General features: G+C 37.7%; 1 protein-coding gene across 6 annotated transcripts in view; it reads left to right on the top strand.

Annotated features, from left to right (window-relative positions):
* The window catches only part of NTNG1 (netrin G1), a 390729-nt gene that overhangs the window by 235849 nt on the left and 137620 nt on the right, over window positions 1-17260 (top strand). The window lies entirely within an intron of this gene.

The raw sequence follows: 17260 nt of genomic DNA, 5'->3' as shown, positions 1-17260 counted from the left end.
TGCTCTTTCTGCCTTCTTTGAATAGATGGGGAGACTGCTCCTAAACAAGATCAATCAATCAGTGGCAAAGAGGAAGAGGGAAAATTTTAAAAGACTTAGGTTGGCATATGAATTTGTTTCAAAATTTTTACTGGAAAAACGCTGAATGAATGTATAGACAGACTGGAAATATGTGACATAGGTGCCTAACAAGTCAATTGGTCTGAAGATCTCAACCTAAAATATTATGCAGTTACTTCAGCTATTGTGTTGGCTCTTTCTGCCTTGTGTCTGATACCCAAGACACTGTACTAGAAAGATGAGGAGTGCACAGAAGACAAATCATTAGGGTTTCAAATCATTATCTATCTTATTTTAAATGAACACAACTGAATAGGGATCGAGAAAAATAATAAGTCATAGCTCTGTCTGTGCTAACAACTCTGTGAGCATAGAGCAAATCAGTGTAAGTAGTCTCTTCATCCACAAAGCAAGAGTAGTATGCTAGATTAATGTTTCTTAGAATTCCCCTTCAGATAAGTACCTGTAATTCTGCGATACATTTGGATGTTCACAACATTTCCTTCTAGTTGATTCCCATGCCTATGACTATAGTAAAAGCTCTGGGTTACCCTACAGTAAAGAAATACTTCCATTTAATTTAAGCCACAGCTTCCCAGATTAGGTAAAAAACATCTGTTAATATGCCCAAAGAAACAATAGTCACAGAATTCATGGGGGCAGCAAGATTCCTTCAAGTTCCAGCATCAATTGGACTCGTAATACAATATGTAGAAATAAATAAAAGTTTGTGTTTGTATGTGTGTGTGTATATGTTTAAACTATTTGCAGTGCTAAGAATGGATTGATTTTTCATAGCAAAGTCTAACTTTAGATGTCATCTTTCCTATATTGCTGCTACAGTGAATGAAAAACTTAGTACCTTAGAGAAAAACTAACCTTGATAGGGAATATCTTTCTTTTTAAAATGGTTGCTCTTAGTCTTTGAACCTTGGGAAATACTGTACATCTTTCTTTATGAATTATAGGAAATTATTATATTGAAATAGTTGTTTTGTTTTGTTTTAAGCTAGAGAAATTATGATGGAAGAGTCAGCAAAGATGTGAAAAATGAAATGCCAAGTGGTACAATCTGGTGCATTATAGAGATAAATAGAGATGCTAAGGGATTTCTATTCCTCCCATATGTAAGCTCCTCAAACTCTAATTACAGCAATAAAATAAAATCATGTATTTAAAGAAAAGTGAGATTAACTAATGTTTAATATACTTTTTTCACTTGCTTTGGGGGATATTCTTGAAACTCCAGTCTGATTTTAGTTAATTGCACTTTGCCTTCCTTTTGCTCCATAAGACTGTTAGTGAAAAACAAACTGAAATTTGGTAAAGTAAACTGTTGTATAAACTAAGGATGTCACTTTGTCTAAGAGTTATGTTGCTGACTTGGCTACTTTGGCTCATTTGGTGCTACCAGAGTATCAGGGAAGCAAAGTGGTTATAATATACTGCTGATGTCCACGTGCAATTATAGATTCTGTAGTGCTTCTGGGAACAGAAAACAGATTGGAAGGGGGAGCCTGGAAATGACAGAAGCGGGGACCCTAAGAGGTCAGGAATTTGGCAAGTTGGGAGGAGTCCATGTCATGAACTCCTGTACTGGATTTATGTAAACAGTGTACATACCAAATAAAGAGTCATTATATCACGGCCCGGGGCCGCGGCTCACTAGGCTAATCCTCCAGCTGCGGCACAGGCACCCCAGGTTCTAGTCCTGGTCGGGGCACCAGATCCTGTCCCAGTTGCCCCTCTTCCAGTCCTGCTCTCTGCTGTGGCCAGGGAGTGCAGTGGAAGATGGCCCAAGTCCTTGGGCCCTGCACCCGCATGGGAGACCAGGAGAAGCACCTGGCTCCTGCCTTCAGATCAGCGCGGTGCACCAGCCACAGCGCGCTGGCCACAGCGGCCATTGGAAGGTGAACCAACGGAAAAGGAAGACCTTTCTCCCTGTCTCTCTCTCTCTCTCTGTCCACTCTGCCTGTCAAAAAAAAAAAAAAGTCATTATATCACAAAATCATTTCTTTCAGAACCAAAACAAAGCAGGAGACTAATTTCATCTTACTACTTCATTTTCAGATGTGAAACAGGATGGTTAAGTGAATTAGCCAAGGATTACACTCTTGTATAACTAGAATTTAAACTTGTTAATACTTTACTCACTGGTCTGCCCCCAGTGCCTAGAACTGGGCCTCACATGCATTTGATGTTCAATAAATACTTACTGTAGGGATGAGTGAATGCCTGTGGAATGGGAATGCTTTTCTGAGCACGGCAGACTCTGTTCTGGTATCTACACTCTTCCCCATTGGACATCCTCTGGCCATCTCTGTGTATTTTCCATCCAGGCCTCCCAGGAAACTGGAGCTAAGCCAATATTTTTGGTTATGCTACTTCATCAAACACAGCAGAATTTCAAATCTTGAGGCTGCAATCAATTGTCCAAACTTAAGCAATACATTTTATCTGGCCCAGATAAGAGTAATACATGCATTCTGCAAAAATAAATACCTCCTTACCAAGCTATGCATTATTTGATCAGTCCTCCCAAGAGTAGAAATTATGACTATTAATTCCTTTTTTCCTGGATGAACAGAAGTTTGTGAAAAAAAAAAAAACTTTAACTCTTCATTTACCCCTAAACAATATTTAGTAAAATCCCTATAAAATCCCTACTATCACCATATGTCCCAAAGTTGACCTCAAATGATGTTTACCTCTTGGGCTCAGTAGCCCAGGAATTTTTTTTAAAAGATTTATTTATTTCACTTGAAAGTCAGAGTTACACAAAGAGAGAAGGAGAGGCGGGGGGGGGGGGGGTCTTCCATCCGATGGTTCGCCCGCCAATTGGCTGCAAGGGCTGGAGCTGCACCAATCCGAAGCCAGGAGGAGCCAGGAGCTTCTTCCAGGTCTCCCACTTGGGTGCAGGGGCCCAAGGGCTTGGGCCATGTTCAGGCCCAGGCCCAGGCCATAGCAGAGAGCTGGATAGGAAGTGGAGCAACCAGGACTTGAACCAGCGCCCGTATGGGATGCTGGCACTGCAGGCAGCTGGCATTACCTGCTATGCCACAGAGCCAGCCCCAATAGTAGCCCAGGAGTTTTAAAATATCTTACAATTTTTAAGTGAGGCATATAAATGTTGGTGGATTCAGAGATGGAACTGGAAAGAGTTTGAAGAAAGAAGACGTGGAAGCAGGAAGGGACCAAACCCAACTATATAGATTAAATAGCTCAGCCTCTTAGGAACATATAAATCAAATAACTAACATTCATTGTGCACTCTTATCTGGCAAAATAGAATTTTAAATCATTAATATATGAGGCTCAGTGTGAGAAGGAGAGAGAGACAGAAACCATGTATGGTTATTTCATAATGGTAGAATTATAACTTTTATTAGTTCTTTGTGATTTTCTATTTTATTCACATTTTAGTCACTGACTATATCTTTGGAAAAAGAAATAATTTAAATACTAAAGGTGAAATGCAACCAAGTTTCAGGATACAAAATCAATACATAAAAATCAGCTATGGTTTTATATACTGACAATGAGCATTCCAAAAAGAAAATTAATATAAAAATTCCATTTTAATAACATAAAAACAATAAAATAGGAGTAAGCTTAACTCCTGGCTCCTAGCTTTTGCCTGGCCCAACCCTGATTATTGCAGCCATTTGAGGAGTGTAGTAGCAGATGGAAGATCTCTCTCTCTGTCTCTCCCTCTCTCTCTGTAGCTCTGACTTTCAAATAAACAAATAAATCTTAGAAAGAAAAGAATAGAAAAAAATAGAAGAGAGGGGAGGGGAGGAGAGGAAAGGAGAGGGGAGGGGAGGAGAAGAGGAAATTGGATATCCACATGCCAGAAAAAGAAACATGTTGGACCTTTACCTTACACCATATTCAAGAACTGACTTAAATGGATCAAAGACTTAAATGTAAGAGCTAAATCTTTGAAGCATTTAGAATAAAACATAGGAAAAACTTCATGGCATTGATTTTGGCAATATTTTCTTATATGTGACACCAAACACACAGTTGAAAAAATATATGGATTGAACGTTATCAAAATTAAAAAGTTTTATGCATCAAAGGACATTATAAACAAATTTAAAAAGCAATCCATGATATAACAGAAAATATTTATAAATAATATGTTTGATAAGAAATTGTTACCCAGAATATACAAAGAACTCTTACAGCTTGAAAACACCAATGGCAAAAGCCAAATTTAAAAATGATCAAAGGACTCCGATAGACATTTTTCCCTGCAAATAGCTAATAAGCACATGAAACAATCTCAACATCACTAGTCATTAGGGACATGAAGATCTAAACGACAATGAGATACCACTTCACAACAATTGCAGTGGTTGTTAATACGAGAGAGAGAGAGAAGAGAAAATAAGTTTGGGCAAGAGTGTGAAGAAATTGGAACCCTTGTGCCTTGTGCTCCTGAAAAGGCACAATTGCAATGGAAATTGGTGTGTTGATAATCCCCAAAATTAGAGAAATACTTACTATATAATCCACCAATTTCACTGTGGAATTTCTTTTGGGTGCACCCAAAAGAAACAAAAGCAAAGACTTGAACAGATACTCACACATCCTTTTTCACCGGAATATGTTTCACAACTGCCCAAAAGTGGAAGCCATCCGTTATCTATTGATAGATGAATGAAAAAAGCATGCTATATATACACACAATGGAATTTTACTCAGCCATAAAAAAAGACAGAAATTTTGACATGTGTCACAACATGGATGGAACTTGAAGGTGTCACATTAAGTGAAATAAGCTAGTAACAAAGGGTAAATACTGTCTGATTCCACTTATATGAGATTCCTAATGTAGTCAAATTCAACGAGACAGGAAATAGAATGGTAGTTGTCAGGAGGTGGGAGAGGGGTAAAGGGAGAGCAGTTGTGTATTTGTGCCAAGTTTCAGGTCGGGAAGATGAAGATTTTTGGAGGTGGATGTTGAAGATGGCCATTCAGCAGTGTGGATGTACTTAATGCCACAAAGCTGTATGATTAACCATTGGTAAAATAGCAGATTCTCTATTTTATCAAAATTAAAAATAAGTTAATAGCACAAATGTAATACACTTTTACCCAATGAGTAAAACATAGAAATTCCAAGATGTATCCATGCATCTTTCCTCTATATCCTTATTTAACATCACTCTAGGTCTTACTCTAATATTTTCTTGCCTTTGTGATGGAGCATGGTGTTAAGGTTTTTGAGTTTACAAGGGGCTCCTTGATGAAGGGACTGACTGGAGGAAAGAGGATTTTGAGAATCCATGAGGAATCAGACCATAAGTTGCATAGAAAGTATTTGAGAATCAGATCAACTTAGAAAGAGCTCGATTTTTAGAGGCGAGGAGAAGCACAATCAGGAGGGGAGCTTAAGAGACAGATCACATAATAAGAATGGAGGGTCTTTATTATCAGTCTGTATTTTGATTTCATACTATAAGTAGACAATGGGGAACCACTTTAGGTCCTTGTAAAGTGTTGGGTGTTAGGGAAGATGGCAATTTTTCAAAAACTCTTAGATTGGGCTGCTACATGTATATAAAGTGTCTTGGAATAGAGACCTTCCAGAGTTTTGAAAGATAATGGCCATGAATATAGAAAGGAAGAAGTACATCTGAAAAACAGGTTTTCAATAATGCAAGAAAATAGGTCTGCCCCTAATATTTGCAAGGTTGGGAAAGAAATATAAATAAAGGCATACGTACAATATGCTAAATTTTTATAAATTATATATTGAGCTGTATCACTGACTGACTCATATTCCAAAGCCAGCTCCCCAAGGTACAGCAAAAGGATCCATTATCTACTATAGCCAGTCCTGCTGTGTGTAAGCTAGCAGACAGCAGAAGCTGTTTCCTTGGCCTAGTCTCCTAAGTGGTGACTGGATCTGCCTGAACTTGAAAGGCCACAGCAGAAAAGTTCTCTAGCTCACTTCTCCATCAGGTATTTCTAGGCCCACCCCCCATACCCCAAATCTACACCAAAAATTGTTCTTCTGGTAGTGACCAAGCCAATTTCCTGTCATACTGATCTTCATGCACATAACAGCTGTGAACCCTGAGCTAAACACAAAAACAATTACTTGAAGGTCCCCAAGAGTCATCAGAAGCAGGCAAATACTAGAGGGGAGTCAATCCTTGGAAGAAATTAAGAAAGAGTTCTACTTTTTTCTACTTTTCTCTAGGACAGACTGCAGTCTATTCCATGCATGATGGAGAAAGGGAGCTATATTAGAAAATGAAAAATCTTCTTATCTTATTGCCTTAAACAACCAGAGGACAGAGTTGGGACAACCACAGCCACAAAAATGTGAAGAGGGAAATACAGAAAGGAGAGAGCCTGAGAGGGAGGAACCCCAATACTCTGTGTAATCCCTGCCTAAATCTTTGCTAACTCCTCAATCATCAACGTGTGGAAAAGTCTCCAGAACTGAGTTGAGACTTTAGCTGCAATTATGGAGGAGACAGAGTGTGCAACTTGAATTTAGCTATGTTCCCTGCCTACTAAAACAAAATCAATACTCTTCAGAAGTACAGAATCCAGTCTCTAAAAAGTGCCATTCATAAGGTACAGACGCAATTCCAATTGAAGAAAATAGAAAAAGATGACCAGTACTCTAGAACAAAGAATTAAATCCAAGTTCAACATGACCTAGGTATTGGAATTAGCACACAAGAATTTTAAAAGTTATTATAACTATGCTAATAGATGTAGGAAAATACGTTGTTAATAAATGGAGATATAAAATATCTGCAGATAAGTAGAAACTATAAAAAGGAACTAAATGAAAATTCTAGTACTGAAAAAAATATATCTGAGATCATTCATAAATTTCCACCAGATGTAATTAAGAGTAAATTGGATCTGACAGAAGAGTCAGTGAATTTGAAGGTAGATATATAGAAAATATCCACTATGGAGAACAGTGAGAAAGAAGGCAGAAAATGAACTAAACTTCAAATATCTCCAGGATAATATCTGAAGGTCAAGTAAATGTGTAACTGGAGTCCCTAAATAAGAAAATAGAGGGAATAGGACAAAAAAATATTTGAGTACGTATTTTCTGAAATTTCTCCAAAAACATAAAGATACATGAACCTAAGTAAGAGGAATATAAAGCAACCCCTATGCATATCATGGATCAGCTACTGAAATCCATGATGATGAGAAAATATTGAAAGAAGCAGAAAAAAAATATACATTACATATATGTAAAAAAGAGTTCAAATGACCGTTGAATTCTCATCAGAAACGATTGAGATCAGAAAGTAGAACAATGCCTCTCAAACACTGAAGGGAGAGAAAAAATAACTGTCAATACAGAATTCTATGCCCAGTGAAACTGTCTTTTACATATGAAGGATTATTATAAACATTTTAAGATAAAAAGAAATGTGAACTTATCACCAGCGACCTACACCAGAAGAAATATTAAAAGAAACATCAGGCTAAAATGAAATGTTATCAAATTAAAATTTTGAACTTCAATTGAAAACATATGGGTAAATCTAAAAGACTATTTTACTTTTTCTTTCTTTTAACTAAATATCACTACTTAAGACAAAAATTATTTTACTGTATTGTGATGTTTATAATGGATGTAGCTTTAATATGTATGACAGCTATAACAAAAAGCACAAGAGGAGAGGATGCATTTGAACTGTAAATGGTCCCAAATTCTTGTATTTACCCTGTAGTGGCACAAGTAGATGGTGAAAGATTAGAGATATATATTACAATCCCTAGAAAAATATCTTTCCCCTACTCCATCTCTCTCTCTCTCTCTCTCCCTCCCTCTCTCTCTGTTTCTCTCTCACTCCAATGAGGTATATGTTAAAAGCCAATGTATAGGGGCCAACACTGTGGCGCAGAGGGTTTAAGCCCCAGCCTGCAGCGTTGACATCCCATGTGGGCGCTGGTTCAAGTCCCGGCTTGCTCCTCTTCCGATCCAGCTCTCTGCTATGGTCTGGGAAAGCAGTAGAAGATGGCCCAACTCTTTGGGCCCCTGCAGCCTCATGGGAGACCTGGAGGAACCTTCTGGTTCCTGGCTTCAGGTCAGCTCAGCTCTGGCCATTGCGGTCATTTGGGGGAGTGAACCATCGGAATGGAAGACCTCTCTCTCTGCCTCTCCTTCTCTCTCTGTGTAACTCTGACTTTCAAAATAAATAAAATAATTCTTTTTTTTTTTAAAGCCAATGTATAAATTAAAGTGAGAATCTTAAATACTATACCATCAAGCCAAAGCTACACCACTCAAGCTCAGGGAAGGGAGAATGTACAGTTATCTGAGGAACCTGTCTTCTTAGTTATCTACTTTTGGTGATTTAGGATGCCAAACATGTTTTTTTTTTTTTAAGTACAAAACAAAAAAAAAAGCATAGTCCTAATTTTTTCTTCCCATTTCCCAAGCCTCCTGCCACACCCTTGAGCTCTCAGCTCTGTACATTCTGATAGGATTTGGAGGAGTATGGAGATCCGGTGTTAGATTTAGCTTTTTTCTCAAGTTCCCTTCCCATAACTCATATCTGCTTAATCTGTTGCCAAACTTTCAAAAAAATATTTTTTTAGAGAACAGAAAAAAAAAGAACTGTTGCATATTTTTGATGTATGGGACCCTCTATAATGAGGGTGCAGAGCTGCCATACCTCTTACAGAAACATGAGAACGGCAGTAGTGGAGGATAAAGGAGGCAGGTGTGGGTATCCATAAAGTTTAAACAAATTTTTCATCCTAGGGTATCAGAGGAGTGATGTACCATTACTAATGTTAGAAATCGAGAGCTATCTGTCTGAGAACACACTGAATTCATGTTTTTACCAAAGTGCTAAAGGAGATTTAGAGAAAGTATTTATTAGTGAATGTCTCAGTAAATTGGCCTATAGATGGTTTATAAATAAATCACTACTTTATGTGCTTAAATTGTTATCCAAGTACAAATATTTTTTAGAAATAAGTAAATGGTAATAATTATTACCTGTACTGATTGTAGCCTGTTGTCTCTGAATCACACCAGAATATCTAGAAAGTATTCTCACCTCGTATCTGAATTTGAATGTATTTAGACCATTGATAAGTGGTATTATAGGATAATGGTTCAACTGTCTAATGAGTTTTCAAGCTCTCTGGGAAATATATAATATATATATAATACATATTATATATTATATAATATATAAGTGTAGACAGTATGGATGAAGTGTATATTACAAAAATGCATTGAAGTTGTTTTATTCCCTTTGTAAGTGTTTTGGAAAGGAAGAAAGGAGGAAGGGAGGAAGGTTGTAGTTGCAAGAGCGCTCCTTAACAGAATGCTGCATATACTTACGCTCCTTCCCAAGAAGAGAAGATCAGTTGATAAATCTCACCCACAATTACCCTACAAGCATGCGAATTGCCCAGTGCATGCCTGACTGTAGATGGGGAGTAGAGGATATAAGGGCAAAGTGCAAGCCCCACTTGCTTCAAAGCACATACTCTCCAGCTCAACAAGGACCTCTCTAGTGGCTTTTTGTTGTTCAGCTCTGTCCACTTCTCCAGCCATTGTGAATTTGGGAAGTCAACAGGTCACAATTTGTGGGATGCAGTTTTTCTGTGTTCTACATGACTCATTTAGAAGAAGAGATGAGGTGTGCAACTAAGAATGTAGTGTTAATATCAAAGGAGACAATAGTAATAATTTTTTACATGATCTGAAATGTAAAATACTCAAGAACTCATAATGTGTAACAGAAACAGATATGAAAAGCAGGCCAGGGAAAGTCAGGAATATGTTATAACTTAAAAAGGAAAGAGGTCCATTTTGTAAATAGCATAATCATTTAATTAAAACTGTTAATAATATGCATACGTTTTTCTATTTTGGGAATTAATTATTTTTGAGAATTAAGAAACAAAAGAATATCCAATTCTGTTTAGTTTACTTGAAATGATCTTATAAACTTTGCAAGAACATGGCAATTTGCAAAAATATAAAGAAGAAATCATTTAACTAAGAATCAAATTACATGGATTCTAATCCCAAAACTGTTACATTGGAAATAATAATATCTACCTACTTCCTTTTAAGAATTCTCAAAAATGCAAAATACAATACAAACAAATGCAAGCACTTAAATGTTTAGTGCTTACTAGTCCCTGGCAGTGTGCCAGCATCTGGAGATACAAAGATGAAAAACCATAGTCCCTGTCCTTAAGTTGCTACCATCTGGATGAGCTGACAGGCATTTCAAGAAGAAATTACAAAGCAACGTGGTCTGTGCAGTGATGAGGATGTGTATAAGGTTGCTGTGGCAACAGCAGGGAGAAGGAAGAGCACCAGCCCAGGCCTTAGGAATGTGAGAAGCTTTCTGGAGACAGACTGATTTTTCTCATCTTCATCAAGGTTATCACTAGCCAGTTCCCACCATATGGTTGGGCCATATGAAATTGTTGTTATTAATCACTTGAAACAGTTGAATATTATCTAATGGTAGAAAGTAATGCTCTATTTTAGTACCAGATCTATACATGCACTTAGAAAAACACATGTTTCTTATCTTTCCCCTAATATTGGTATATCCAGAGAATTGATCCACAGTTGAGTTGGTTTCAGACACATACGAATATTGAGTAAAATGTGGATTTGCCAGACTGCATGTTGTTTAATCAGGCTGAATGATGGGCTCAATTTTCAATACAAAGTTAATCCTTTTTTCATTAAATATAAATGTTATTTATGGAAAACAAGAGTCCTGCAGAAGCAAAGAATATCTTTCAGGGTTATACATTTTATATTTGTTTAGCATTGATGAGTTTAAACCAGGAGGCTTCTTTGCAATTTGATTATTTGCTCTTTTCCTTGATATTGATTATCCTATTAGATTTTTGCTGCTAACAACAGCATATGTGGAGATCCCAATATTATTTTACTATGAAAATAAGATGCCAGCGGAAATTACATACCACAGCTGAGTTTTTGATAGAAGCCAAATAAGTAAATAGCAATTTGTGGCATATAGTTGTTAACCAACTGTAGTTCATACAGAGAATCAACCTAGGGTATACCCAAGCCAATAGACCTGAATTCAAATCCCAGCTCCCCCACTTGCTACTTGGATGACTTTAGAAAAATTACGTAATTTAAATATCTTAGAGTTTCAGTTCTCTCATCTATAAGATGGAGCGAATGCTACTTACATTGATAAGTTACTTGCAAGATTATTAACATGTACAAATTGTTAGTACATATTAAATAAATGGTAGTTATTACAGTGGGGCCCATGAAGGGAAGCAATATGGCTTTGAAAGAAGCTTTGTTTTCTTTTTGATATTATTTTTTATTAGTCTCACCACATAATGGCCTCATCAACCTTCACCATAATATTTTTTCTTGCTCTACTAACTCCAGTTTCCCATATTGATGGACTAAATTTATATTTGTACTACCACATAATTCATACCCTGTTGTACCTTCTTTAAGGTGCACTTACCTGTCTTAATTGTTTCCTTCCCCCTTTAAAGACCTCAGCAGGCTAAATTTATCATTACTGTATTTCTAGAATTCTACATTGGTAGAGATTCTCATGAAAATTAAAATGGGAATTGCAGAGAGAGAGAAGCAAGCTCAGTGTGCTTAGGCTGGCCCCTCGAATCCTGGGTAAATGCAGCTCTATTATAGCCCATCTCCTCTGGGTCGCAGATGTGCATTTATTCTCACTGATGATGGATGGCCTACTTTGACATTTTGCATGGACAGCTCTTGAGAATGAAAATCAGACTTATAAAAGATTCATTGGTTCATCCTATAGTCCTAGCATTGTCACCTTGACACACAGTGACAGTATCGTAATGTCCATTGACCCTGTTGGTCTGTACAAAGGAGAAAATATCTCAGGATCATCTAAGAGAGAAAAAGAGTTGGGACTCCTTTTCCTAAGAATGCAATAACTAATGCAATTTTTAGTTCTGTGTCTCCCTTGGCTTCAGAAAAGCTGCCTCTGAAAGGCAGTAAAACCCCAGTGTCCTAAGGGGGTTCAGAGGTCACCAGTTGAGGAGGCACGTCCAGTTTAGAAATGAATCTATGACTTAAGAGGGAATTACAACTGAGGTTTAAGCAGGTGAAGGGAAAAATTATGATCGCCTTAGAGTGGACAGTTTACTGAGAGAGATATGATAAAAAAGGAATTAGATATTAATAAATATGACATTAAAAACCCAATTAAATTAGCCATTCTTTGTAAATCACTATTTTATTAGTAGTCTTATGTCATATCCAATTTATATTGAATAGGTTTTACTTAAAAAGCAAAGTGAACTTCTTAAAATAAGCATTTAGGATGGTTTGTTAGTGACTTACAGCACTCTATTTAAAAATAAAATGTGACTGACCTATCAGTGTCCAGGGAAATTCTTTTATACAAATAGTAACCTCTTAAATTAAATTTAAAAAAAAAATGACTGAGGCATTAATAGAACCATAATTATAGAGGCATTACCATAATCATAAGAGGAATGCCATAGTTCAGATTTAACTGCTTTGCACAAATAAAGCAGTAAACTATAAAAATGTAAAACACAGTTAGAGGAGGGTTCTGTACATTGAGATATGTGTCTTTACACTCAACTAATTAGTTGCTACTGAATGTTTTTGCTTTGCTCCATGGCATGTGGTACATAAATCATTGCAATATGTTAAATGCAAATGGTTGTTAATAGAGGAACCATCTGCTCCATGCTGGAGAGTTTGTTAAAAAGAATGTAGTGAACCTACTTTGGATAGTGTTGAAAAACTCAAATACCAAATTTCTAAAATGAGCTGCCTCTGTTAACCCCAACATTACTAATACTCCCCTGGCATCTTAAATTCTAGAAATTTATTGCTAAACCACTCGTAGCACAGTCTGTGTTATTTTAAACAACCCCAATGGTCACTTCTAAAGGCAGACTAACCTACAGAAGTTTCACACTGCAGAGACCTGTAATGGCTTAAATTTGCATTCAGGAATTTAGAACAACCAATAAATAATCAAATAGTTCTCTCTAAAACATCTTTGCTAACATGAAGAAGACAAATCTTCATCCCTGTTTCTCATGAAAGTTATTCCTTTGCAGCTATAGATCACTGGCAAGTTGCAGACTTATGATGAACTGCCAGAGATATCATCAGTTTTTGCACCCTCCACCTCCTGTAATCCACAATACTGTATTTCTCCAAAAGATCATCAGCGCAAAGGGGAGCCATGATTTCTCTCCCAACATACTTTATTAGATGCTGTCACATAGCTTCGTAATAATGTCTGCTGGACTCACTGGTGCCAGCGTAAAACATGGGAAAATTAGTACTAGGACAGGACATCAGAGCCTTCAGGTTTCCAAGGTCATGCTCTAGTTTCCAGCAAAAAGGGAATGCTCCTTAATCCTGCCCTTCCTAATCAGTTCCTGGTCAAGGTTGCTATCAGTATACATAAGAGCAAGCTGCCATGAATGATCTATTACATTAATATCCATTGGAGGTGTGCTCAAATGATGCAATACTCAAAACAGAATCTTGCTAAGAAAGAACAAGTTTAGAATCAACTGTGCAGATGAATATCTTCAAGCACACAACTTCACTGAAGTCAGATGCAAAGTATGATTATTGACCTACTGTTAACTCTGCATTCTTGACCTACCTTTTTCTTCCCCTTTCTTTTCCCTCCTCCAAACCCCTTTTTGACTTTTACAGTATCTGATTTAAGACTGTGCTTTTGGGGATTCGCCTGCAGGAGAGGAGACTGCAGGAGAGCTCATTAGCCCAGCAGACACTCTGTCCCTGGATGAATTGCACAATGAGAAGCTGGCTTCTGAGGACCACCAAAAAGAGCCAGGGCTTTGTGGAGGTGTGCAGCCCTGCAGTGCAATACAAGCTTTTTATTTGTTAAAAAGGGATTTTGTACTAAAAACATTTCCCTTTGTTTGTTCTCATGAAAAGAGGAGCCTCCTGAAGGCGCATGCATTTGATGACTCCATTTCAAAATGAACACTTGTCAGTTTCCAAATGGGGCTGCTGCACTTGAAAGTTACACAAAACCATTTGGAGATGGAGAGACTGGTGTGATAATCAGACAAGTGATACCTTAAAGGCAGAGTGCACTGGCTGTGAATTTGAGAAGCTGGAATATTGAATTGAGTTCTGACAATGATCCTGAGCCTTTACAAAGCCCATGTTTTAGACTTGGCGCTTAGGAAAAAAAAAAAAAAAAACTTACATTGCCTAATTACGTTACTCTATTGAACTGTAATTCCACTTTGGTTCCCAGAACACCATTTTAATTTAATTTAGATTTTGTTAGTCCTTCCTCTCCAAAAGGAAAACTTCACCATAGAGGCATATTTATTGTTTTTAATGCTTATGTTTGGAAACATTGACTAATTCGTTTTCCCATGTAATTTCAGGAAAAAGGAGGACTGATTCTTTAAACTTATAGATGATACTTACCAAAGTTTTAATGGAAACATAAATGAAAAGTTTCTTTTTATCTAAAATTATGATCTGATTTTTCTGGATTCTTTTTGGGGAGAGAGTGCAGGGGGAAAACAGGGCACCAGGGAGCTGTGAAGAGACAAGAAAAGCCAGCTGCACTCATCAGCCTTGAGTTTTTTGTATAGGGAAGTGCATTTGGGTCATTGCTGCTGCCTTGGCAGGCTCCTGTGGGACCACCCTGGTTCACACTGATGATATTTAGTGACACGTACACCACCAGGGAGGGGATCCAGACACATTCCATCTGTTGGTCTTCTAATTTTTTTCAAATCTACTACATGAAGTGCTTTCCTGCAAACTTACCCATCACTCTATTGTCTTTTTGAGGAGGTTGAGGTCATTTCCTTGGACCCAACAATATCTAAGGGATGTGAAGCAGGGTTTCTTAACTGTCCTGTAATGCTTTTATGCTCAATTACGCTCAATTCCAAAACACATATCTCACTTGTGTTCAAAAACTCATCTGGGTCCTAAGTTTCAAGCTGTTTAGTTGGGTGGAGGGAAGAATTTTGTATTTCCAAAGACAAGAATGATGTTTTTAAACCTAGTCTTCCTTTCCTAGGCAATGTGAGACTCTAAAACAGCAGAAAAAAAGTTGATTTGTGAATAAAATGTCATTTACTTTAAAACAGATCAAAACAATGTACTCCCTTTTATTGTCACAGAAAATTGTTCCACACCATTCAAACACTAATATTCCTGGAAGAGATCCAAAATATCACTTACAATATTTTTGTGTTTCTAAGAGTAAAAATCAATAACTCCAAAGAGAAAATGGATCATTTTCTGTTGTTGATCTGACTATGAAAGTCTCTCCAAAAGTTTAAGTTATTGTAATTTATTTATCTGAGAATTGAAATCCAGTGTTCTTGAGTTATATGGAAAGTCTGAGTAGTAGCAGACAGCTTTACACTGCTTGATACTGGGATTAGTTATTAAAACAAAGGTGAAGAGTAGGCATTGTGACACAGCATATTAAACTGCTGCCTATGACACTGACAGTTTCATATGCTGGTTCATGTCTCAGCTACTCCACTTCCAACCTAACTCTCTGCTAATGAACCTGAAAAGGCAGTGGAAGATGGCCTGTGTGCCTAGGACCCTGCCACCCCCATAGGAGACCCAGATGGAATCCTAGGCTCCTGGTTTGGCCTGGCCCAGCTCAGCCTATTGCAGCCATTTGGAGAGTAAACCAATGGATGGAAGACAGCCTTGCTCGCTCTCTCCCTCTCTCTCTCTCAACTCTGCCTTTTAAATAAATAAATAAATCTTTTAAAATAATACAAAGGAGCTAACCTGTTCAAACAGGTTATGTGATACAACTATTTCTTAGCAAGTACTCAGAATAACCAACTTTTATTGTTGGTTATTAAAAACAACTTTTATTATTTTTTATGTGACTCTGAAGAGCCCAGAGGATGATTCTCTAAGTTTTCTGAACTGCTGGAAGGCAGCATGCTCAGCAGGTCACTAGACAGGTGTGAGCCACATTGGCACAGAAGTTACAAACACAGCAGCAAGGAGAAGCAGTCTCCTTTGGTTTTCTCCCTTGAAATGGTGTTATCCCTGGATGGAAATGTCAGATGGCATTTCATATTATTCAAGATAGTCACCCCTCCACCCACAAACTACCGCTGTAAAGAACTCACCTGCAGACTGATAACTGTCCTTATCCTAAGCGATCTGAGTATCACCCACTGTATCTTACATGAAGCTTTTACAGTACCTTAGGGATTCCTGTTCCTCAAATAATCCCCAAATGAAAAGTGCACCCTGTCCTAGATTTTTGCTGCTTTTATTTTTTCTTTAAAAAAGATTTTGAATTGAAAGATTTTCATTCCTAGGTTATGTAACTGACACAGAGGGAAATACCCTCTCATTTCAGAACTGAGAATATTGATTAGTTCACTTGGCATCTGTTGCTAACCTTGGGAATCTGCTTTGTGAAGGAGTTTCCTGAGGCTGCTGAGGCCCTAAAGTATCAGAGAAAGTCTGCTTTTACCAGCCAACAACAGACAGTAAAGATTCACCTGCAAAGCCATTATTTGGAGTGGGATGTGGTATCTCCAGCCCGTGTAGTGGAAACATCACAGTCTGCCTTGCTCAGGCATTGCAATTTCCATAGGCTTCAAAAAAGGAAGAGTGCATGAGACTAAGAAAGAGTAAACTACCACCAGCCAGAAATGACTGGAGGTTTTCTACGTCTGTAACACAGCTCTGGAAGGCGAATGCTCCCTGTACACTCTGCTTTATGAGGAAACTGTATCCTTTGCTCTGGGTTTGAATATTATAGTCAACTGGCCAGGGGAAAAAGTGGTGCTTGGGTAAACCATTTTGGTATTCTCTGGGTTGCAGGCTGCAGGAAAAGATCATGCATTTGAGAGAAACCCTTATCTGAGGGGGACTGTACCCAGGAAGCAGGTTCCAGGCAGCAGCACAGAATTGACCCACAGCCCCTTGCTGGGGCGATAGCTTGAACACATGAGCTCTGAAGGCTGTTCTGGATCTAGAATACATTTCTCTCAAGGTGCACTCACAACTCTGTTATATATTTAGATTTTTTTTGGCAAGTTTTACAAAACTCTTCAGAGATGTCAAAACAAGTGAAAAATTTATATCCAAGATAAAATGTTCAGTAGCTAGTTTAAAAAGAGGCTTTGATCAGGCTTA

Source organism: Oryctolagus cuniculus, chromosome 7 (assembly GCF_964237555.1).
Source record: "Oryctolagus cuniculus chromosome 7, mOryCun1.1, whole genome shotgun sequence".
Taxonomy (NCBI): Eukaryota; Metazoa; Chordata; class Mammalia; order Lagomorpha; family Leporidae; genus Oryctolagus; species Oryctolagus cuniculus.
Note: the sequence above shows the minus strand (reverse complement) of the source record. Positions and strands in the feature narration are given on the sequence as shown.